Here is a 24515-nt window from a genome sequence, read left to right as displayed (position 1 = left end):
CTTGATCTTATATTTCTAGGCATCCTATTGTCATGGACTTAGTGAGATCCACAGAGTGAAAAGTATAATGAAGAGAATTAGGAAAAGAACCTAGAAAGTAAGGAGATCCTATAGAATTGAGGAGGCCACAAGAATCATTATAGAATTTGGTAACTTTGACCCATTCACTTTCTTGAGTTGCTGTGCCTTGCCTTCCTTTTTGTCTATTCCTTTTAAAGATCAGTTAGTTGATTGGGAGATGAAGGTTGAGAAGAGAGGGAACAATTAAAAAGATATGGTTTTTAACCACTCTTTCCTATTGAACCCTTGTTTGTAAAGATTGCGAGGTATAAAGCATTGAAATTCTCTTGAGATAGTAGAGCAGGATAGTCGTGGTAAAGAAAGGGCTCTTTGACTTCATAGCTGTGAGATCTTGGGCATGTTTATTAAGGTAAAATGGGCATAGTGATATCTACTCATGTGATTATTAAGGGGATGAAATCAGATATTGTACATCTGTCTCTCCATTTATAGGCTTGATACAGAGCCAACATCCAATAGCTGGTGGTGAATATTAATCACTAGTTCAATTAACCTGCATAAAAACCATTGGTTTTGAATAAAATTGTAGACTTTTTTTGGTTTTGAACTGTTAAAAGATAAACTGAAACATACTAAATTTTACAAGGGTTCACATGAGCAGACATCCATTCTAATTGGGCAGTGCCAAACTTTCCTCTGCAGAAATTATTTGATTGGCTGTAGCTTAAGTTATTGCCTTATTTGGGAAAGCCTAGTTGGCTTGTGATTGATTGTTCTTACGTTGGTTTGGATTTGTGAACCTTGAGACATTTACAGGAATTTTATCCTGACTTAGGTTTTGGTTTGCTTATGTAGGCCGCCAAGGCATTAGAGCCACCTCAGTCTAAAGGCTTGCTTGTTTAATGACTTTAACACTACCCAAATGAACTCTTCTACATGTTTTTCTTGCCAGTAAATGGTGGTAACTATAAATACCTCTTGCCCCAATTGTGAGAGTCATAGAATGGATTAAAGCAGAGCTATGTAATTACTCTAAAGGTTCAGAATTGTTCCTAGGTAAGAACAAAATTTGACTGAAATACAGTTGAATATATCAATAATTCCAAAGGAGAACTTTGTATATTACAGAGGGTGTTGGTCATTCAAGAAAGGGAGAACCAGGAGTGGTAAATTTAAGGTTAGCAGGGCCAGTACAGTCCAGAGAGTGCCATGGCCCAAGAATATAAACATCCTGTCTGCAATAGGTGTATAGCTACTGATTTAATAGAAATAGTGAGTTCTGTTTTGTTTTGTTTTGTTTTTTAGCTTGACATCAGTATACACACAAACCTTAATTAACTAATCTTACTCTGATCCTATGTTCACCAATAAATCTTCTGATTATAATCTGGCTTCTTATGGAGCTTACATTCAGGGAGAGTATTCATTGATAAGAGTCTCAGAGTGTATAGTCCCTTTGGCAGTTAAATTTTGTAAATTACATTTTGGCTAGAGCTGTCTCTGATAGCTTTATTGATGTCAGTAACTCTTTGTAAAATGGGTCTCTTTCCATGCTAAGAGGTCAGATTTCTTTGCCTGCCAAGGGCCAAACTGGTTCTTCTCTGATAGTCTCGCATGGAAGGTTTGCTATCAAATTTTAATAAATACAGACTTTTGTTGCTACAACTATACAATTCTGTTACGGCAGCAGGTGGCAGAACATTGAGCTGAATGAGTCATGCAAAGTGACATAACCTGGAATACCTAAGGATGTAATGAGAAGCCAGCACCAAAGAAAGATTTCTGGACCATTTGAGAAACTTGCCTTGAGAGTAAATGACAGTACACAGTTAGACGAGTATCCAGTTATTCTCAGAGACTACAAAAGAGCAAATTTCAAGCTTCCAAACTTGTACGTACTGTATCTGTTGTTCTGTACTACACCCCAGCATGGTAGTTATTGAGACATGTTCGGTAAGTAAGTTTTCGTAGAATGAGTGAGGAGGATGAATATGCAATCAGTGTTGAATAGGAGGTCAATTGTGGACATATAAAACATAAAACACACTTCATTTAAAAAAACACTTTATTGGGGTGTGATTGACATACAACTAGCTGTGCATATTTAAGGCATACAGTTTGATGAGTTTGGAGATAAGTATACACCTGTGAAACCATCACTACAATCGATGCCATAAACATACCTATCACCTCCAAAAGTTTTTTCCCACCCTCTTCTTTCTCTGTATTTTTGGTAGAACACAGTCTTTAATGACCTAACAAATATACATACTTTGGCTGATAACACATCTATTGTCTTATTCTAAATAACGACTGAAAAAGATCTTATAGCTGTTCAGTTGCAGCAAAAAGTCTGCATAAGTGAACTATGACTTCAGTCTTTCCTTCCCATAACATTCCATAGTGATGGGATGTAGGAAAATAGTTTTAAGTACCTAAAATGAGACTAAGAATGAATCCTTTTACGGGAGCTGTGAGACGTCGCTCTGTTGTAGTAGGAATTGTAACCCTTGCTGACTTTAGTGTTGTTCTGAGTCTTAATTTCCAAAGTGCTCTGAGAGCACTGAAAGGTAGAGACCCTCTGTCCTAGACTGTGGTGAATCTTCAATGTACTGCAGTCCTGCTAGGGACATGTGGGGCTACCGGGTGATCTTCTCCAGGTACCTTGCCAGTGAAAACCAACCTTTTCTCAAACTTCTGTGTACTTATAGTAGGATTGGTGGTAGGTACGCTAAAGTCTTATTCTCGGAAGACCTGTATTGGGAAGTCATTTCTTTGTAGACTATGCTATAGATTATCAAGTGAAGGAGTTTTCTTTAAGGAAAACACATTACTATGTAGATCAGACTCTGAAACACTTGTATGTGTTTTGACTACAGTGCCAGGTTACGAGGCAAAAAATATATATGCTAGTAATTATGGTGTTTGCTTAATTAAGTTGTCTTATTTTAAGTATTTAAAACATTTCCCCTTAAATTACATCACTATGGAATGTTGTGGGAAGGAAAGACTGAAGCTATGGTTCACTTATGCAGAATTTCTGCTGTTACAACAACTGATTAGTGATAAGATATTTTTCAGACAACGTTTTGAATAAAGTATTGGATAAAAAGGTGTTAGCAGCCAAAATATGCATCTTTATAAGGTCATTAAGAAGTATGTTCTAGGTTTCATATATCCATAATTGACTTCCTGTTCAATGCTGTTGGGATAGATACAGAAATGTAGATGCTAAAGCATTTTGTTCTATTACCTATTATAATTTCTATTGTATGTCTAAGACCAATAGAATCCATTGTTATTTGGTCATACAAAACCCCAAGTTTTCTCCAAGTTTTGGATTCATTAAAATATTTTACATTATTTTAGATTCAGTTGTTTCTAAAAGGTGTCCCTTATATCTCTTTCTTAGGCTATATTAAACAATGTAATTCATTATTAATATGAACTATTTTATAATATCATATTTATTCATTTAGGACCTATCAAATACTGTAGAGCTCTTAGTCTACACTAGATGATCTCCAGTTGACTACTAATTTTGATTTTGGTTACCTATTGTTACCTATTGCAGTGTAATGAGCCACTCCCAAACGTAGCGGCTTTAAAATGTCAGCAACTTCATTTGCTTATGAATCTGTGCAGCGGCAGTTTAGTTTGGGCTTAGCTGCACAGTTCTTCTACAGGTCTCTCTTGGGATCACTTACACAACTACCATCTTCTGGTGCCTTGATTGGGGCTTCATAGTCTGAGATGATGTTGAGCTAGTCGTTTGCGTCTCTCTCTTCCTGGTCTCTCATCTTCAAGTTGACAAGCTTGGGCTTCTTTATGTAAAGGTCTCAAGGTTCCAAGAGTTGAGAGTGGAGTCACACAGTGTCACTTTTACCACATTCTGTTGGTCAAAGCAAATCATAGGGCTAACCCAGGGATGGAGGAGGAACTAGTTTCCATCTCTGTCGAACTCTAATGAGCAGAGCAGCAAAGTCGATTGCATGGGGACATGCATACAGGGGTGGGAGAAATCATTGTGGCCAACTTTGTAAACATTGTATCTTTCTCACCAATTTGTTTCTTTTGCTTTCAGTTATTATTTCATTGTTATTTTTATTCCTCCCTCTAGTATCCCCTCTCTTCCCTTTCTTTCCTATGTTGAATTTGCTACTATATTTTTGAAAACCACTAAACTTATATTGTTAGAATGGTATGTAAACTAAGAAACACGCTTACTTTGAGAGAGGACCTGAGATGCTCTTCTTCAAATCAAGTGCATGGTAGTTGTGGCATCTCTCTTTCCAGTCTCTGAACTTTTTTTTTTCCTCTCTACTATGTGCCAAGGTAGTCTTTTCTAACATATTCTTCACATATTTCCAGAGTTTTGCAGAGCTTCCCAGGAACTACTATGTAGCGTGGTATGGAAGACAAAGCAGTACCTCAGGCAGAGCATTTCAACGTTCATTTATTTTACTTACAGTTTTTGTAGGTTTGATTTCGTTTGAACAAAGAGTTTCTTGGCTTAAAAAACAAAACCACCATTTTAGGTAATTAGACTTGTTGGCTGGCTGAGTATGGGATATGTGAGGTTAATTAATTATGCAGTTAAAACACAAATGACTTAAGGTCTTATAAAAATATTTTTGCCTTAAGCCATTTCTGGAATATCTTTTCTAAATGGAGAGTTTGTATGCTTCGATTTTTTCAGATACTTTAAAAACATGTTCTAGAACTTAGAAACCTCAAATTCAGAGCATCAATTACACAAAAAAATAAAATTACATAAAAGTAAGGGCTAACATATTTAAGAAAGCAATGAATATAGTAAAACAGCAAAATGAAAAGTCTTTCAGTGTATTGAAGGAGGCATATCAGTTACTCCACACCAGTGAGGAAGTAGATTTTTTTTTTTTTAATTAACAACCATATTTATCAGAAATTTACTATTTAAATGAAAAGGAAGTAATTAGAAAAGTAAAAAGTTATTCTATAAGTTATAGGTGAAATTTTTGAGGATATGAAAATTTAAATGAAAAAACAAACAGGTTTATAAATGTTGCTATAAATGCTTATATGATCCAGGGCTAGACCTGTCGAGCTGGGAGTTTCTACCTCCGTGGGATGACTTGGGTGACTCCTTGACCTTTGGGTACCTAAAATGTTGATTGAGATTATTTGTGTGTCCCTTTTAGTTCTGACCTACAAAGCGATCAAGGAATAGAGGTTATCATCTTATATTTGAAGGACTGGTTTTGTAGAAGAAGGATTCGTTTTCTATGAAACTAGGAATTACAAGTATAATTTAGAGAAAGGCAGATTTCATTGCAATAGTGAGGAAGAACTTTCAAGCAGAACTGTCCAAAAAATGGATTTGGTTGCCTGGTAAAGTTGAGAGTTTCTCATTCTTGGAGATTCTTAAGCAAAAGTTGTACAGTGATCTATTATGGTCATTACAGAAAGGAATTCTTGTCACAGAGAAGGGGTAGATTACATAGTTCTTAGGGTTTTATAAGTGCTTAGGATTGAATGAGTGGTCCAAATAAAGTATCCCTAGGTTTCCTCTAGGTCAGTCGTATCACCTGAGGGCAATTTTATACACCCTCCAAGAGATACTTGGCAATGTTTGGAGACATCTTTGATTTTCCTCCCTGGTGATGGGGGGGTTGCTAATGTCATCTATTGAGTAAAGGCCAGAGATGTTGCTAAATATCCACAGTGCACAGGACAGTCTCCCACCTCCCTACCTCCAACAACAAAGAGTTATCCATCCTCAAATATTACTAGTGCCAAGGGTGAGAAACTCTGAGATTTGGTTTGAGTGAGTGACTTAAATGGTGTCCATTTGATCTTTGAGACTTGTCTGGGCCTGAAGTGATTAGGCCAGCTAATACTAGCTGTAGGCAAATGTGTGAAGTAGGATACGGTTATTTTCAGCAACTTTTTGCCATGCCCATCACATTGTCAACTCCATTGCTCTCAGGTTCTGTAAGGTCTGCTTCAGTACCACCTTTCTGGGCCTGTCCTCTCTAATAATTCTTCATCTCATCAGACTTAGCTCGCTTGGGCCCTATTTCTTCAACATCTGCTCTCTGTTACCTAGATAATCTGAAAAATGAATACACTTATTGATATTGATTTAGTACTCTTTCCTTAATTGGTGATAATGCCTGAATCTTATCCTCCACCAGTGACTCATGGTGATTCTGTGGAGCCTTCCAAGATGGCCTGTTGTCTACTCACAGGGCTATAAAATTTGCAAGTTGTCATTCACATAGATTACATGTGAATACTTTATTAAAGCAAAGCAGTGGGATTCTTGTCTAATATATATTCAAAATTATTTAAATAACAGTTCAAATAAGACATTAGAAATATTTAAATGCATTGATATGAGTCTCATTAGAGCTACAACTTGGAGGTAGATTAAAATGTCAATGGCACCAGTTTGAGTACTGGAAATTATTAATAACTAAGAACGGTCTACAGTTACTTGGGTAGAGATCACTTAACTTTTGAAGATTAACCATCCGTTTTATTTTCTTATGTATGCAGAAATGAAATAGGCAATAGTTTTGTATTGAATTTGGTTGAAAAAAAATAAACTGCTCTGATTTCTAGTTTGGTGGCATAACAATCCAAAATAAATTCACATGTCACCCTGTTATTATAGATAAAGGGGAAAAGTTTTCTTCTAGTCATTCATACTATACTATAAAGTACTGAGTATATTTAATTGCAAAATTTATTGTTCAGGTGAGTCTCACTGTATGTAAAAGTCTAGTTCTAACGAAATTTTTGAAGCAGAGTAATTACCAATATTTTAATATTTACTTTTCACTAAAAACTGGTCATTTTACCCTCTTTCCTTTACAAAGATGAAATCATACTTCCACAAATGCCAGTCTGTACTTTGGCTCCTCGCTTGATTGAGATGAAGGAATGTGTACTTAGAATAATTCAGACACTGAGACTGTGTATACCAGGAGCCACCTGCTTTCCTTAGGGGGCTTTCCTATTAAAGTATTAATCAGACTGTTTGTTGTTATAGACAGGATTTCCATGTGAGAAATTTGGCTAACATACGCACATGCCTCATTTTTGCCATGCCCTGTATTTAATACACTAAGAAAATTACGTTTGGAAATGCTCTTCATAGCTTTTCAGCTTCTACTCCCAACTGGTGCGGTTTATTGTTACTAATTAAATTTTGAAGACTGAGATGGCCAAGTCATATCAGTTTCAAAGTGCTTTGGGTGTTGTGAGGACTTATTTTTGAGGATACTACTCTGTTTCCCTCCTAATCATCTTCCCAGCATGACAATATTGAGTTGCTTTACTCTGCTGATACACTGCTTATTCATCTCATTCTAACTTTGTGGGCAGAGACAACAATGCTATTTAGAAAAGGTGTTTTAGAAATATGCCAGGGAGATTTTTGTATATGCTGTGATTGATAGAATTTTGTTCAGAGAAGTCTCTAACTTTCTAAACTGTAGGATACCTTTAAAAATAGCCACTTGACGCAGTGGTTGAAGGTCCGCCTGCAGATGCATGGGATATGGGTTCATGCCCCGGTTTGGGAAGATCCCACATGCCACGGAGCGGCTGGGCCTGTGAGCCATGGCCGCAGAGCCTGCGCGTCCGGAGCCTGTGCTCCGCAACGGGAGAGGCCACAACAATGAGAGGCCCGCGTACCGGAAAAAAAAAAAAAAAAAAAAGCCACTTGAAAAACCTGAGAGTCAGATGAAAGAAAAACTTAAGGCTATGATTTAAATGAATGAATAAAATGAATGTTTCTTTTTTTCTTAACCATGAGATCTATGTCCCATATGTCTGTATGCCCAATAACCTGCATTTTCAAGATACCGCTTTGGAATATAACCTAGAGTAAGTATACATTTATGTTGTTGGTATTCGTAAATAAAAATGAACATATATGATATGTTCATAAAGTAATACTGGAGAAGTAAGCTAAAACTCTGCAGCTGGGCTAACTGCTACTAGCAAAGACTGTGGGAACATTAAGAATGCTATTATGAGAAAGCTTAAGAAAACCTTTGTTCATTTCTTCCCATGCCTTTTAATGACATCTTTTGGAGAAAAAAAAATTGAGAAGAAAAAACAAAACTTATATTTTCTTTCATGACAATTTCTATAAGAGTAGATGATTATCAGCTTGTGAACATAATTGAGAAACTAAAGTACATGTGAGGATCACATTCTTCATTCTGAAGCTTCCTAGTTCTCTTAGATGCAGGCGTTACGAAAAAGTAAAGAAGTTGGAGAGAAATAAAAAACAAGGTGGAGGTTTCTACAAGTACAAACTGTACTCAGATTTGCAGGTACATTATTTTGAGTTTATTTAGAAGGTTCATGGAATACTATCCTTTGGTAAGAGGATTCCGAGGAGGAGTTGTACGTATAAACCAAAATCTCTCTCTCTCCATCCATCCATCCAAACAAAATTTTCACATTAGCAATGTAAGAATAATGTGCTTTTAAGGGATGAAGAGTTTGTACAAACATTTCTAGATATCAGTGCCTAAAATTCTGGTTTTGACTTTTAGATAGACTGCCTGCCTGCCTGCATTTTAGGTCATATGGTCCAGATGCATCCTTAAAACTGGCTGTACACAGATTTCCTACAAGCTCTTGACCACATGCAACTAGAATACAAAGCAGAAGAGAGTTTTCCATGATAGATATAACCTCCAGTCTATAAATCTCTTCTCTTTAATCATTTTGGAATCTGTAACTAATAGCTAATACTGGATATAAACTTGATTTTACAGTTGCAGTAGGTTTTTTATTTTATTTTTATTTTTTTTGGCTGCGTTGGGTCTTCGTTGCTGCGTGTGGGCTTTCTCTAGTTGCGGCAAGCGGGGGCTACTCTTCGTTGCGGTGCACAGGCTTCTCATTGCGGTGGCTTCTCTTGTTGCAGAGCATGGGCTCTAGGCACGCAGGCTTCAGCAGTTGTGGCACATGGGCTTAGTAGTTGTGGCTTACGGGCTCTAGAGCGCAGGCTCAGTAGTTGTGGCGCATGGGCTTAGTTGTTTCGCAGCATGTGGGAACTTCCCGGGCCAGTGATCGAATCCATGTCCCCTGCATTGGCAGGTGGATTCTTAAGCACTGTGCCACCAGGGAAGTCCCCTAGGTTTTTTATCTGTGTTTATTTTTAATTCATTTTTATTGTTGGAACAAGATTTGATAAGCGCTTAAGTTTCTTCTCATTGCCCTAGACCCATTAGCTGTTGAACAAAGATGACTTTGGATTTTAAAAAAATCAGTAGTGATTTTAAATTCTTTTATCGTTCTCTTATCTACATACTGTTAAAGTAACTTCTGAAGGTATTTTGAAAAACTGTGTATCTCAATATCATTATGTTTGTTAGTGATAAACTGGATACTGAATCTGTCTTGCTAACTGGGGAGGAAAAAAAAGCACAGAAGATTTCTTAAGGTTACCCAGCACAGCTGAGAGACCTTGATCTGTTGTGTTGCTTTGATGTAATAAGCTGGGGAAGCGCAAAAGGAAAAAATCTTTTGTGTGGAATAAGTTTGGAGCAGGTGATTGAAAAGTCTTCCACAGTTCATCTGATTTAGAATTCATGCACTCCTCCCGCCCTCCTGTTTTTTTTGTAATGCCCACTTTCATTGTGCTTTAAGCCTTTTTAAAATGCTCGTTAGAAAAAAAGTTTAGTTCTGAACCTTTCCTGCCTGAAGAAATGGTAGTCAGTGGGAACTGAGTATGCAGAGAGGAATCTGCAGCTGGATAGAAATAGTGAGAACCAAGGCAGATATGAGCAAAGCCATGCCTAATCACGGAGGTATTTTCTCAAATGAATTCCAGAATGGGCATGTGCCCAACGAACTGGCAGATGACTTGAGTGTGGGCACACGGCACAGCATTTGGGAAAACTATCATTCCGTTTTACAGTACATGAGTGAGTAGATATCGATACATATGCTGTGTTTCAAACAGCCGTAAAGAGAATATATATATATCCGACTCCTTACTGTTGATGACTGTTTTGTTGTGGATTATGTATTGGGATTGAGTTAGTCCTCAGTGGACACCTCAAACATGTGGAACTCAGCTGGAGGGCAGCTGTTTGCGTTTTGCCTGCAGCACAGTGTGGTTTGGTGAAGCAGTGAATGCTGTCTTACTGGCCACCTTAGTCAGAATTACAATAACCCTCACGCTAATGGTCTTTCTTACCTTCATCAAATGACAAAAATCTGAATTGCAGCGCTGCCATGTGCTGTTTGTATGTGGCCCTGCTGTGACCTCTCTGAAGTAATCTGGAAGCTCTTATTTATTTTTGTAGTGTCTCTGAGGGAAAAACATAATGTCACCCTAAGCCTGGTTCTTATTTGAGGTTAATGGGAATACCACCCTTTGTATGAAAATAACTAACGTACTACAAGTTGTCTACTTATAATAATGAGGTTTCACTTAGGCGACCCGTCTACCTTGCCCTGCTGAAAGCACAATGTTTTTTCAGCTTTAACTTTGCTCTGAGTCCATATAAAACCTTTCTCTATCCTCCGTGTGCTGAATGACATGGGAGGTATTTTTGTTTTGTTTTCTGAATTGGGAAAATAAGATGTTTGGCAGCATTAGGGTAAAGAATGGTCCCTTACATAGTTAATGTAAACATATTAGAAAACTGGCTCGTGTAACTTTTTTCTCTTCTCACTTAATATGTAAACATGTAAGGTTTTTTAAGTTTTTGATTGCAATATTTAGGTGGCTTATTTTCAAAATTTTAAAAATGTGTTTCTTAGATCTGTTTTTCTTTATTAGAATAAATATTTTATAGAAGTTTTGAGGATTATGGAATTTTTCATCTCTGCTTTTCTTAAATCTGATTCATTATGTACATAGTGAGCTCTTTAACACAGAGACTATATCTTTTTTTATTTTTTAATTTTTTATTGATGTATAGCTGATTTACAATATTGTGTTAGTTTCTGGCATACAGCAAAGTGATTCAGTTATACATATACATGTTTATATATATATTATATATATATATTATATTCTTTTCCATTATGGTTTATTACAGGATATTGAATATAGTTCCCTGTCCTATACAGTAAGACTTTGTTGTTTATCTATTTTATATATAGTAGTTTTAATCTACTAATCCCAAACTTCTAATTTATCCCTCCCCTACCTCCTTTCCCCTTTGGTAACCGTAAGTTTTGTTTTCTATGTCTGTGAGTCTCTTTTTGTTTTGTAAGTAAGTTCATTTGTGTCGTATTTTAGATTCCACATATAGGTGATATCATATGATATTTGTCTTTCTCCTTCTGACTTATGTCACTTAGTATGATAATCTCTAGGTCCATCCATGTTGCTGGAGTGGCATTATTTCATTCTTTTTTTATGGCTGAGTAATATTCCTTTGTGTGTGTGTGTATCTCACATCTTCTTTATCCATTCATCTGTCAGTGGACATTTAGGTTGCTTCCATGTCTTGGCTATAGTAAATAGTGCTGCAGTGAACATTGGGGTGCATGTATCTTTTCGAATTATAGTGTTCTCTGGATATATGCCCAGGAGTGGGATTGCTGGATCATATGGCAACTCTATTTTTAGTTCTTTAAGGAACCCCCATACTCTTTTCCATAGTGACTGTACCAATTTACATTCCCACTAACAGTGTAGGAGGGTTCCTTTTTCTCCACACCTTCTCCAGCATTTATTATTTGTAGACTTTTAAATGATGGACATTCTGACCAATGTGAGGTGATACCTCATTGTAGTTTTGATTTGCATTTCAGAGACTGTATCTTAGCCCACCATTTTATCTACGATTTTATCATGATTAAGTTGAATGAAATTTGTTAAAGCTGTAATTCTTTAATGGGAGTTTTTAAAGAAATCTTTGAGAGAAATCCATGACAGCTCATGGGCTTTGGAATCACAGCTGGTTGCCAAACCTGGCTCAATCCCATTATTGTCTGTGTCTCTCTAAGCCTCTTCTCTGAAGTGGGGATAATAACCCCTACATTACAAGACTATTTTGAGGATCATGTAAAGTGATGTGTGTCAAGCACTGAATACAGCATGTGACATATAGTGAGCATTCAGTAACAGCAGCAGTTGATATTATTGTTACACTATTATTTTAATTATTATACTGAACTCTGAAAGATTTTGCCTCACTCCTTTCTTTTTTTAAAATGACACTTACTAAAAATATTCATATATATGTATAGGAAGCATTATGGGGATTATCCCTACCTTGGAAACACAGTAGCTACTAAATCAACATCAGTAAAAATTTTCTAGAGGCAGAGGGATATAATTGAAAGCCTTGAATTTGAAATCAGGTAGTCCTAGCTCTGAGTCTTAGTTCAGCCACTTAAATATTTTGTGATTTTAAGCGAGTAACTTACCTTCTGAGTCCAATTGCCTCATCTTTAAAATGGAAGTGATTAAAAACCTACGTTGAAGAGCTATTATACGATTAGTGGTAATATTTTTAAAAATATACAGTGCCTGGCAGTGTTAGTCAATAGTAGTTCATTATCTAGTTTAATCCTCTACTTTCCTCTTTCTCTATGTTCTCTGGCCCTTTTTATTTTTTTGATTTACCTTTGACTTTAAACGCTCCTATGGTTTCTTTTTGGCTCCTTGCTCTTCCTTTACATATTTATTTCCTTTCTTGTTTGTTTTGATTTGCATTTTTAATGACTTTTAATGACCAACTAATTGACCATAAAATAGAGAGATGGCTATGGGAAAGAAAAGAAGCAGCTGAATATCTCGATAACTTTTAAATATAAGTCATTGGACAACCTTTACTTCCAATAACTGCATTTCCTTTACATGATAATAAGAGAGATGTAAATAAAGTGCTGTGTGTGTTTGGTGATAATGTCTAGTTGGTTTTTATAGTTCCAGTTCAGAGAACATACTTCAGTGAGTATTTTGTTCCATGAATGAATTCACATGGTGATTTTCACTTGACCATTAAATTTTCTTTTAAATTTTTAATAAAGACTGATTTCTTTTCATGTGTAAACCCTTATCTGTAGTCCTTTAAATAGTGAGTTGTAATTTAAAGCTGTGATTTTTTTTTTGTAATTTGCCAGCAGAATTAGAATTGTGTTGTAATAAGGAATGTAATTTACAGGTTATATTACTACATACTGAAATTTTCTATAGTTATATACTTTAAATCCTTTCACTTTTATGGAAGACAAAATACAGCTTACCTACTAACCATAAAAGGACAGGACATCATATAAGCTGTACTTCCCAGCCACTATCTAACATAGCTGTTTCTACAACTGGAAAATTTCAAGGTTAATATATTGCCAGACTTTGTTTGCTGACCTTGAAGGTATAAATCAAGAACAATGAGCAGTGCAAGGAAGAGACTAGGACCAAGTTGTTGTTGTATTTAATATAATTCCCCACATTCAATTCAGTCAGAGAAAATGCTCTCATTTGCTTATACATATGAGAGTATATACATATACTCTTGAGATTTGTCTCATTATATATTAGTGACAGTTTGCTTTGAAATAATTTTGTTGTACACTGAAAAAGTTTGACTCATGGAATCGCAGAATTTTAGAGTTCTGAAGGATCCTAGAGATTGATCTAACTTCTCTTAAAGATAAAAAGCTTAAGGCTCAAAGAATGGAAGTGACTTGATCAAGTTTATAGTCTTAATCTGGAGACCTCAGACTTCTTCCTTACTAATAGCCTGGTGTTTGTGGCCCTAAATTCCCCATAAGGTGTTTTGTACTTTTCCTGTATTTGTTTTGTCAAGGAAGGGAAACTTAAAAAAAAAAACTCAGTAAGCAAAACTGCTAATCCAAAACAAAGGGACAGATTATAAAGATGTACTGTATATTATGTGAGATTAGAATTGTATAGGGATTTTTAAAAATTATAAAACAATGCATAGTTATTTAACTTAAGAATCCCACTGCTCAAAAACGATGCATTTTTAAAAGCAAATTAATATTATGATAATGATCTGTTGTGTGTTCAAAGCAAAATATATACATTGCAAATTGTGTAACACTTATTGGTCCAGTGAGAATGACTTCCCCAAGAGGCTACGTAATGGTCTGTGTTTTCAGAAAAGTTGAAAATGCTTATAGAGTCTAAAGTTCAGCCTTTACAAAGTATACGAATGGGAGTACAATTTAGGTTTTTGAAAGATGGTTGCTATAAATAGAAATTAACATTATTATCAAAAACCTTATATAGTATATCAAGAATCTGTCCACATATGGAATTAGATGAAATAGAGATTGCTCTTGGGAACTTTGTGTTCTAAGTAACTTCTGGTGGAGACATAAAGGTATACAGACAAAAAAGCTTTGTCTAAATATATACTGAGTAATTAAAATAATAATATAATTAGATGTTTTGGTGACTACCTCTTGTAGGGTGAGGTGTAAATATTCTGTCCTAGCATGTTGTATTGGGATGATTTGTTAATATGCCTGCATTTCTGCTAGACCTCATAAGGGCAACAAGAATCAATATTATCTAGTTTTGTTACCCTAGCACACTGGCAATGTAACAAGTACTGAAATAAATTTATAAACAAAGGTAAGAACTTGTGGTTCCTTGTTTGTTCTGTTTTGCTTGAAGATCATGTGGTCTCTTGATAGTCTGGAGCTTATTTACCTCTGTATCTTTTTCCTTTTGACTTTGCTCAGGCACAAAGTGTTAGTAACACATAGATACCAGATAACTTTTTATGAGCGGGTGGATGGATAGATGGCTAAAATATGAATGAAGTACACATGGAGCAAGGAGAAATCTATTGCTTCTTTTCCAGAAAACAGAGACAAGATTTCAGTATTTATTTTCATAATGGAAGGAAGGGGGCTCAGTGAATATGGGGAGGAAACAGACTTGATGAGTAATGAAGGCCAGGCAGCAAAGAGCATCATTGTCTTTGGACACATTCAAGCAGGAGTGGTCAAAGGCACTGGGCAGGGTTAAAGAACATTTAATTGAGTATGTTAAAGAAAAGCAGAAGCTTTCTGTTGTAGGAAGTAGTTAAATGCACCATCTGTTTAGGTCTCTAGTAGACTTTAAAATGACTTCAGGATATGTGTTTTAACCATTTTGAGGCTTAGATGGTAAAAACAGCCTTCTTTACCAGGTGGTAGTCACATTTTTTATATTTCTGGTTATTTTTAGGTTTTTAAAGTATTCATATATGGTGATATTGTTTCTTTGTTAGAGCGTTGACAGGGATAGTTTTCATATAATTCTGCATGACATAGTGCTGACAACCATAGTACAGTTTTTCCCTGAAAGTTTTGTAAGCTCTCTAACAGGAATCCATGTATTGTAAATCTATCACTTCCTGAAAAGTCATTCCAGAGAAAACAGTATTTTTCAGCTGAATGAACTTTACTTTCTCATTATTTGTTATACTTTCTGTACACTTGGCTTAAAATGTTCTTTTGGTTTAGTACATTATGAGATTTCCATTACATGATTACTTTTATTTAACCACTCATATTCTTGGTGCAAATAGATAATAATGAAATTAATTCTATGTTTTCACATAAGTATACTCAGTTTCAAAAAATAAAAATGGTTTCTAAAAGATTCACAAACCAAAAATAGACAAAGGATATGAAAAAGTGGTTAAACCAACTGACCAAAAAACAAACAAAAAGGTTTATAAACCTGTGGGGCTCAACTTCACTCATAAGAAGAATGCAGCTATGATGTATCATTTCTTTCATCCACCACATTGGCAAGGATAAAACAGTTTGATAAAACACAGTTTTTGTGGACATAGGGAAACAGCTCATGTAAGGATATGGCTACTTTGATATACTATTGATGGGAGTGTATCAAAATTAAAAATGTACCTACCCCTTGATACAGAGAATTCAGTTTTAAGAATTTACCTCCAGAGATATAGGTATGCAAGTTTACAAAGTATACTTTAGTATTCAATATATGTAGCATCCACTCTATTCATAGACTGTTTAAATAAACGTGTGTGTGTGTGTGTAAAATTTAAAAGAAAAGTATAAAACAACGTCTTTATTTGGCATGTATCTTTGTACAAATGTACGCACACACATACAAAATTCTATACAGAATACCAGAGATCTGGATAGAAGGGAACTTCCCTTTCATTGTATTTTTATCATTCACTTTGAATTTTTGTTTCTATCATGTACATGTATTAATTTGTAAAAAGCCAGTTTTAAGTGTTTTTGAGAAGTAATTTACATGCTCTAAAATTTACCAGTTCAAAATGTCAGTTCCATGGGTTTTTAGTATATTTACAAAATTGTGCACATATCCATACAGTCTAATTTTGGAACATTTTCATTGCCCCCTGAAGAAACCTTATACCATGAGCAAACTCCCTATTACCCCTCACTCCTCTAGCTCTAGACATCCATCATTCTACTTTCTGTAAGGAGATTTGTCTATTCTAGAATTTCAGATAAATGGATACCACATACAACATGTGGTCTTTTGTAACTAGCTTCCTTCACTTAGTGCTTCTGAAGTTCATTCATATTGTAGCATGCCCTTCATTACTTTTCGAATTAAAAATAAAAATCAAAGTGAAAATAGCAATTTCAAAATTACTTATCCTGTGTAAGTGTATTGCGCAATGGTTGTGAAATGGGAGGGAATTACAGAGAAATTATTTTTTGTCAGTAGTTACCATTTCTTGAGCATCTGTGATGTACTAGTCACTCTATTAGACTTTATGTATGTTATCTCATTTAATGCTTTCAATATATGTAGTAGATAACAGTGTATTATTTCCACAAATGAGTAAACTGTGGTATGATTATTTTATGTGTTGCTTTAGACATAAAAATGTAAAGTATAAAAATAGATGTGTTCAGATGTGTAATTTACAGCTAAAGTTAGAATATAAGTGTAATAACATTACCACAATGCACAGTGAAAATGTCATTTACTGGCCAGACAGGTCTAATAGAACCTTTTGCAATTATGGAGATGTTCTATAGCTGCTTGTCCATTATTGTATCCACTACCACATATGGCTGTTGATTACATGAAATATGGCTAGTGTGGATGAGGAACTGAATTTAATATTAGTTTTTAAAATTAATTTAAATTTAAATAATCACATTCTGCTTCTGGCTATGACATAATAAAGGTAATCCTTACCTTTCCAACTGAAACAGCCAAAATGTGGGCAAAACTTATAAAACAATGGTTTTCCAATCCTGGAATTAGGCACTGAAGGGCAGAGATCCCTGAGAATGGGAAACAAATGAAATGAGTCTATGATTATGCTAGCTTACTGCCTTGAGAAAATTTCCAGGCTTGGATCAAAGAGGAGACATTCGTGCAAAGTCTAGAGGACTTTCTGAGTTGAAGAAACAAGAGTGGAGAGTGAGAGGGGAGCCATGCTGGATGGAGTCCACCGAAGACTAGAGAGGAAAGCATTCAGCTGTTTACTGATTAGGGCATGCACATGAGGAAGATACCCCAGGTCAAAGAAAGAATGACCTGAAAGGATTAGAGGTGCTTAATTGAGTGCTGGCACTCAAGCAGCAGCAGGAATAGTGTCTGTTCCTATCAGCCAGACTGGAAAATCTCAAGATTCATGTGGCATTGGGGAGAGTACACATAAGGGTCTTATCTCAGCAGTGGGGAATAATTAGCCCTAAGTCGAGCACTACTTCACTCCCTCCTAAAATATCTTAAAAGCAAGTCCTTAAAGGATCAGACTGTTTCTAAATAACTGTGACCCAGAACAAAACTCAAGATTTATGGGCATACAAAAATATCCAGCATCCACCAAGGTAAAATTCAGAATGTCTGATATCCAATAAAAATTACAAGGCATGCAATAAGAAACAAGAAAATTTGACCCATAATGAGGAGATAATCAGTCAGTTAAAACCAAATCAAAACTGACAAAGCTGTTAGAATTAGCAGGCAAAGACATTAAAAAAGCGTTGTTACAAGTGAATTCCATAGTTTCAGAAGAGTTAGAGACATGGAAAACAGAGGGAAAAAATCCAAATCAAACTTCTAATGATGATAATTAGAGTGTGTAAGATGGAAACTGTACTGGGTGGCATTAATGACATATATATTACAGAAGAAAATATTAGTCAACTTGAAGACCTAATAATAGAAATGATCCAAAATGAAGCACAGAATAAAGAGAATATTTTTTTTGCAAAATAAAGAGAGCGTTAGTGAGTTGTGGGACAACTTCAGGTGACCTACTATATATTAATTGGAGTTCCCAAAGGGGAAGGGGAGAGAGAAGAAAATATATTTGATGTAATTATGGTTGAAAAAATTTCAAATTTGATGGAAATTATAAACCCACAGATCCAAGAAACTTAATGAAACCCTTTTAAAAGAAACATGAAGAGTACTCCAAGGCACCTCATAATCAAATTGTAAGAAGACATTTGAAGTGGTACTCATTGAGCCAAATACTGAAATAAAATGATCCATCAACCTAGAAATTGATACCCAGCAAAAATAGCTTTCAAAACAAAGGTCAAAACTATTTTAGACATACATTTTTAAGAAAAAATGTTTAAAATATAGTGGTTTCATAACATAGATAAAAGTATACTAGGTGACAACAATAGCACAGAAGTTGGGGTGGGGGAGAAATGGAAGTGTACTATTGTAACAGTCCATATTGTATGTTTAGTGGTATAATATCACTTGAGTGGAGACTGTATCAATTTAAAGATGTTTACTATAAACCCTTTAAACAAAGAAGCCAACAATGGAGAGAAGATGGAATCATTAAAAAAACTGAGTTGATTCAAAAAAGGCAGAAAGGAAGAAAAAAAAACCAAGAAACTATAGAAAAATAAATAGCAAGATGATAGATTTAATTCTGAACTTACCAATAATCGCATTAAATGTAAACAATCTAAATATGCCAAATGAAGAGGTGGAGATTTTCAGATATGATACAAAAGCAAGAAACAGCAATATGATGCCTAGAGGCAGTGAACTTCAAATATAAATACCAAATCAGTTAAAAGTAAAAGAATGGAAAAACAGTAATCAGAAGTTACTGTCAGATGAAATAGATTTCAGATTAACGACTATCATCAGAGATAAAGAAGGTAATTTCATCATGGTAAGGAAGATGTAATTCTAAATGTTTATGCCCCTAGTAACAGAGCTTCAAAATATGCCAAGGAAAAACTGATAGAACTGTGAGGAGAGATTGTGGAGATACCTCCATAAATACAGCAGGATATTTTGATAGCTTCTCTCAATAATTGATTGAACAAGTAGACAAATCAATAAAGATTTAGAAGATTGGAACAACATTGTCAAGCAGCTTGACCCTCTGCCCAGCAACAGTTGAATTCACATTTTAAAAAAAATGTACATGGACTATTTACCAAACATATGGAACATATTCTGGGACATAAAGTAAGTTTTGATAAATCTGGAAATAATCAAGTCATACATATAAAGTATTTTCTGACCATAATAGAATAAATAAGTCAGTAACAACAGAAAGATAGCTGAAAATCCCCAAGTATTTGGAAGCCAAATAACACACTTCTAATTAAGTCATGGATCATAGAAGGGAGCAAAATCAGAAATTAGAAAGTATTTTGAATGGAACAAAAATGAATTCCCACCTTATTAAAATTAGGACACACAGCAGATCTAGGGGGAAATTTATAACATCGTACATCTATATCGAAAAAGAAAAAAATCTTAAACCAATGGCCTAAATTCCTACCTTTAAGAAACTAGGGAAAAAAACCCAAAGCAAACAGAAAAAAGGAATTAGTAAAGATTAAATTGAAATCAATGAGGTAGAAAACAGAAAAACAGAGAAAATCAATCAAACAAAAGCTCATTGTTTGATAAAATCAATACAGTTAATAAGTCTATACTCAGACTAATCAAGAAAATAGGATACAAACGGCCAGTAGTGGGAATGAGAGAGGTGACATCACTATAGATTCTACAAGTATTAAAATAATAATACAGAAATGCTGTATGTTATTGATAATGATATGTTCATTATCTTGATTATGTTGATGATTTTAAAGATATATACCTATGTCAAAACTAACAAAATTGTATACATTAAATATGTCAATTATACCTCAGTAAAGCTATAAAAAATTTTAAGTAGCCACACATATAAAGAGTAGCTACAGAATTAGACTGTGGAGCAGTATTCTGTAAGTTCCTTAAGGGTTAGAATTGTATTTAAATATCTTCTTTATGGAGCAGGTACAGAGTAAACATTTGACCAATATTTGTTTAATAGAGGAAATACAAGATACAACTAACAGGGTAGAACATGGATATATCACTTACCTTCTAAGGATCTAAGTTTCCTAATATGAAAAATATATTACCTGAAGGTCCTTTTAGCTCTAAAATGCTATAATTTGAAACACAGAGAAAATCTTCTTCATTATTTAATTGCAGATTTACATTTATTTGGAAAAACACTCTGTTGAAGTTACAATGTTTAAGAAATTAGCATAATTAATTTTAAAAACTTTGAAAAGTGTATGTTACTAAAAATGAAATCCTTTCTTTAACATCTTTGACATAATACTGACCATCTTTCTGAATAAAATTTTCCATTGGTTCTGTTGATATGGTCCTCTCGTTTATCCCTTATCTTCTCAGTGTCTCTACTAACAAGTCTGTGCTTCCTTGATCACTTTGTATAAAACAACCACCCCTACTCGCCTGCATTTTATTTCCTTATCCTGCTTTGTTTTGCTCCAAAACTCATCACTGTCTGACATACTATTTCAATATCTTCTCTTACCTCACTAGAAGATAAGTTCCAGGAGGGCAAGGACTTTGTCCATTTTGTATACTGTTGTAAGTTTTAGAATAGTCTCTGGCACATAGTATGTGTTCAGTAAATATTTCTTGAATGAGTTGATCAATTGTACTTTAATATTCCTTACACGTTTCCCCCTGCTTGCACAGATTTTCATATCTTAAATCTCTGCTCTATGAAAGAGGTGAGCTCCAAATATTGGTAATTTGAGAGATTTCAAAAGGTCTACCTGTTTAGAAACAAACTTTTTTCCAAGCTTCTATCTCTGGATGAGGTTTTTATATCTAGATCACTTCCATGAATAACAAAACAAAATAAAAACAGTCTGCCAAATACCTGACACTTTGCAGCATCGTCTCATTTAATCTTCCCGACAATTCAAAGTGAGGTAATATACTCACTTTAGTGATAAGGGATCTAAGGCTTAGGGAAATTATATAAAGCATCAGAAGTCACATAAAATTAGATTCAAACCTGTATTTGCCTTATTCTAGAGCTTGAGTTTTTAAACATTATGCTCTTTCCCACTTTCAAAGGTATTATTTGTAAAGATAATCGTTAGTTTAATATGAGCACGGGTGGGTTTAGCATATGAGGATAGAGCATAGCAACATTTTGAGGGAAAGGGACTTTGGAGTTTTCTTTGGAGAAAGTAGAGAGTGTGGGAAAGATTTTTGGGACACTTCTAGAGAGGTTTGTGAGTGGAGTCTGTGAGGGGAATAATGACTAGTGCAGAGAAAGAATGAAACATTGAAAAATTGGGAAGGTTGGCATTGCCCAAAGGGGATACAAGGAGAGGAAAATAAAAACTGAGTTTTGTGATCTGGAGCATTGGCTGGCAAATTATAGCCAGTAAACAAACTCACTTGGACTTTATAATTGATTAGTCAATAAATGAAAATTATTCCTCATGCTTTAAGTTACATTTTCAAAACAGTGATATGAAACTTATGCATCATGGATAGGGTATTTTTGAAGGCGCGAGAGAATGGGAGAGGAAAAGAAGGAGAGGAGGAGAGTGTGTGCATGTTTATTAGATTTTTAAAAATAAATTTATTTATTTATTTATGGTTGTGTTGGGTCTTTGTTGCTGCACGCGGGCTTTCTCTAGTTGTGGCGAGCAGGGGCTACTCTTCATTGCAGTGCGTGGGCTTCTCATTGCGGTGGCTTCTCTTGTTGGGAGCATGGGCTCTAGGCATGTGGGCTTCAGTAGTTGTGGCACTCGGGTTTCCATAGTTGTGGCTCACGGGCTCTAGAGCGCAGGCGCAGTAGTTGTGGCTCATGGGCTTAGCTGCTCTTCAGCACTTGGGGTCTTCCTGGACCAGGGATTGAACCCATGTGCCCTACATTGGCTGGTGGATTCTTAACCACTGCTCCACGAGGGAAGTCCCTATTAGATTTTATATACTTTGTATATTAAGAAAGATTTTATATATTTTATATAAGAAATTAATAAAAGTAATATTTGTTTTATAGTAATTGATACCCATCCTTTTTTTAAAAATTCAGTTTATTTAAACTAAAAAAACATGCAGCTCCCCCATTTCTCCTATCCATCACTCCCCTGCTGCCTGCAACCACTACTCTGTTCTTTGTATCTGTGAGTTTGGTTTCTTTTTCTCCTTCTTCCTTCTTTCTTCCTTATCCCTTCTCTCTTCTTCCTCCTTCTTCACCTTCCACATATCAGAGATATTGTATGGTATTTGTCTTTCTCTGACTGAATAAAATAAGTCAGTTTAGTACCCTCAAGGTTCATCCATGTTGTTGCAAATGGCAAGATTTCACTCCTTTTTATGGCTGAATAATATTCCCCCTTTCTCTCTCTCTCTCTGTCTCTCTCTCTCTCTCTCTCTCTGTCTCTCTGTCTCTCTGTCTCTCTGTCTCTCTGTCTCTCTGTCTCTCTCTGTGAGTGTGTGTGTGTGTGTGTGTGTGTGTGTGTGCACCACAATTTATTTATTCATTCATCCATTGATGGACACTTAGGTTGTTTCCATATCTTGGCTACTGTAAATAATGCTTCACGTATCTTTTTGAGTTAGTGTTTTCATTGAATTCTTTGGATAAATACTCAGAAGTGGAATTGCTGGATCATATGGTAGTTCTATTTTTACTTTTTTGAGGAGCCTCCATACTGTTTTCCATAGTGGCTGCACCAAGTTACATTCCCACCAACAGTGCACAAGGGTTCCCTTTTCTCCATATCCTCACCAACACTTGTTATTTCTAGTCTCTTTGGTAATAGTCATTCTAACAAGTGTGAGGTGATATTTCATTGCAGTTTCAATTTGCATTTCCCTGATTCTGAGCATCTTTTCATGAACCTGTTGGCCATCATATGTCTTCTTCGGAAGAATTTAGATCTTCTGCCCATTTTAAAATCAGAATGTTTGTTCTTTTGCTGTTGAGTTGTATGAGTTCTTTATATATTTTGGATATTAACCCCTTATCCGATATGTCATTTGTAATTATTTTCTCCCATTCAGTAGGTTGCCTTTTCATCTTGTTGATGGTTTCCTTTGCTGTGTAGAGCTTTTTAATTTGATATCGCACTTTATTTTTGCTTTTGTTCCTTTTGCTTTTGGTGTAAGATTTTAAAAAATCACCATGACCTATGCTTACCAACTGTGTTTTCTTCTAGGAGTTTTATGGTTTCAGGCCTTACATTCAAGTCTTTAATCCACTTTGAGTTAATTTTTGTGTGTGCTGTAAGATAGTAGTCCAATTTCATTCTTCTGCATGTGGCCATCCTATTTTCCCAGTACCATTTTTTGAAGAGACTGTTCTATCCCCATTGTATATTCATGGCTCCTTTATCATAAATCAATTGACCTTGTATGCATGGGTTTATTTCTGGGCTCTTTTATTCTGTATCACTCTCTATTCTGTTTATATGCCAATACCATACTGTTTTGATTACTACAGCTTTGAAATGTAGTTTGAAGCCAGGGAGTGTGATGCCCATCCTCTTTTGGGTTGGTAGGTTTATATATTTCTAAGTCATTCAGATTGTATTTATAATGCTTATCTTAAGCCAAGGTGGCAAACCTATCAAGCTCAATTTGTAATAGCAAAACTATTATACTTTCCTTAAGTCAACTAGAAATTGTGTTGGAAATAGCTAAACACTATTTTGTACCATTTTTATTTTCATGGTTCCTTGTGGTCAGTTTTTAATAGTTGAAGATTGTTCATTTGTCTATGATGTGAGGCCATTGACAATCCTTGTGTTTAATTTACACTCTTATTGTTAACATAAGAACACAGTTTACAACTTCCGTTTTACTGATTTAAAGCAATTTTATGGAGATCCACTTTGTTGGCATAACTAAGCTTTTGGTAAGGACTTGGGTTTGGATTCTTTCCATATACATAGTAATATACTTTGTGTTTCATATGATGTGTTCTAGGGAAGCTTCTTTAGTCCAGATTTATTGTGTGTTCTGATGCTTGCTTTTAGAGGAATTTATTTTTTTATAGGGAGTCTATATCCCATACAGGATGATTATATTTTTAGGAGCTTTTCTTATTGATTACAATTGGTTGACAACTGGACTGTGTTTTATATTTTAAAAGTCTGGTCATCTTGATATAATAGTTAATAAGCTTTATGATTTTTCTGCTGACTTCATTATTTAGAAGCCATTGTCTCTGTTCTTAGGTTACTTGCTTCTTGAGGAATTCTTA

The 24515-nt window shown here is 35.2% G+C and overlaps 1 protein-coding gene across 1 annotated transcript in view; it reads left to right on the top strand.

The window, feature by feature from the left end:
• Positions 1-24515, top strand: part of TMEM135 (transmembrane protein 135) — a 243313-nt gene that overhangs the window by 145448 nt on the left and 73350 nt on the right. The gene's annotated exons all lie outside the window — the stretch shown is intronic.

Source organism: Neophocaena asiaeorientalis, unplaced genomic scaffold (assembly GCF_003031525.2).
Source record: "Neophocaena asiaeorientalis asiaeorientalis breed wild unplaced genomic scaffold, Neophocaena_asiaeorientalis_V1.1 scaffold946, whole genome shotgun sequence".
NCBI lineage: Eukaryota > Metazoa > Chordata > Mammalia > Artiodactyla > Phocoenidae > Neophocaena > Neophocaena asiaeorientalis.
The sequence above is the reverse complement of the archived record's forward strand: the minus strand, read 5'-3'. Positions and strand labels throughout refer to the sequence as shown.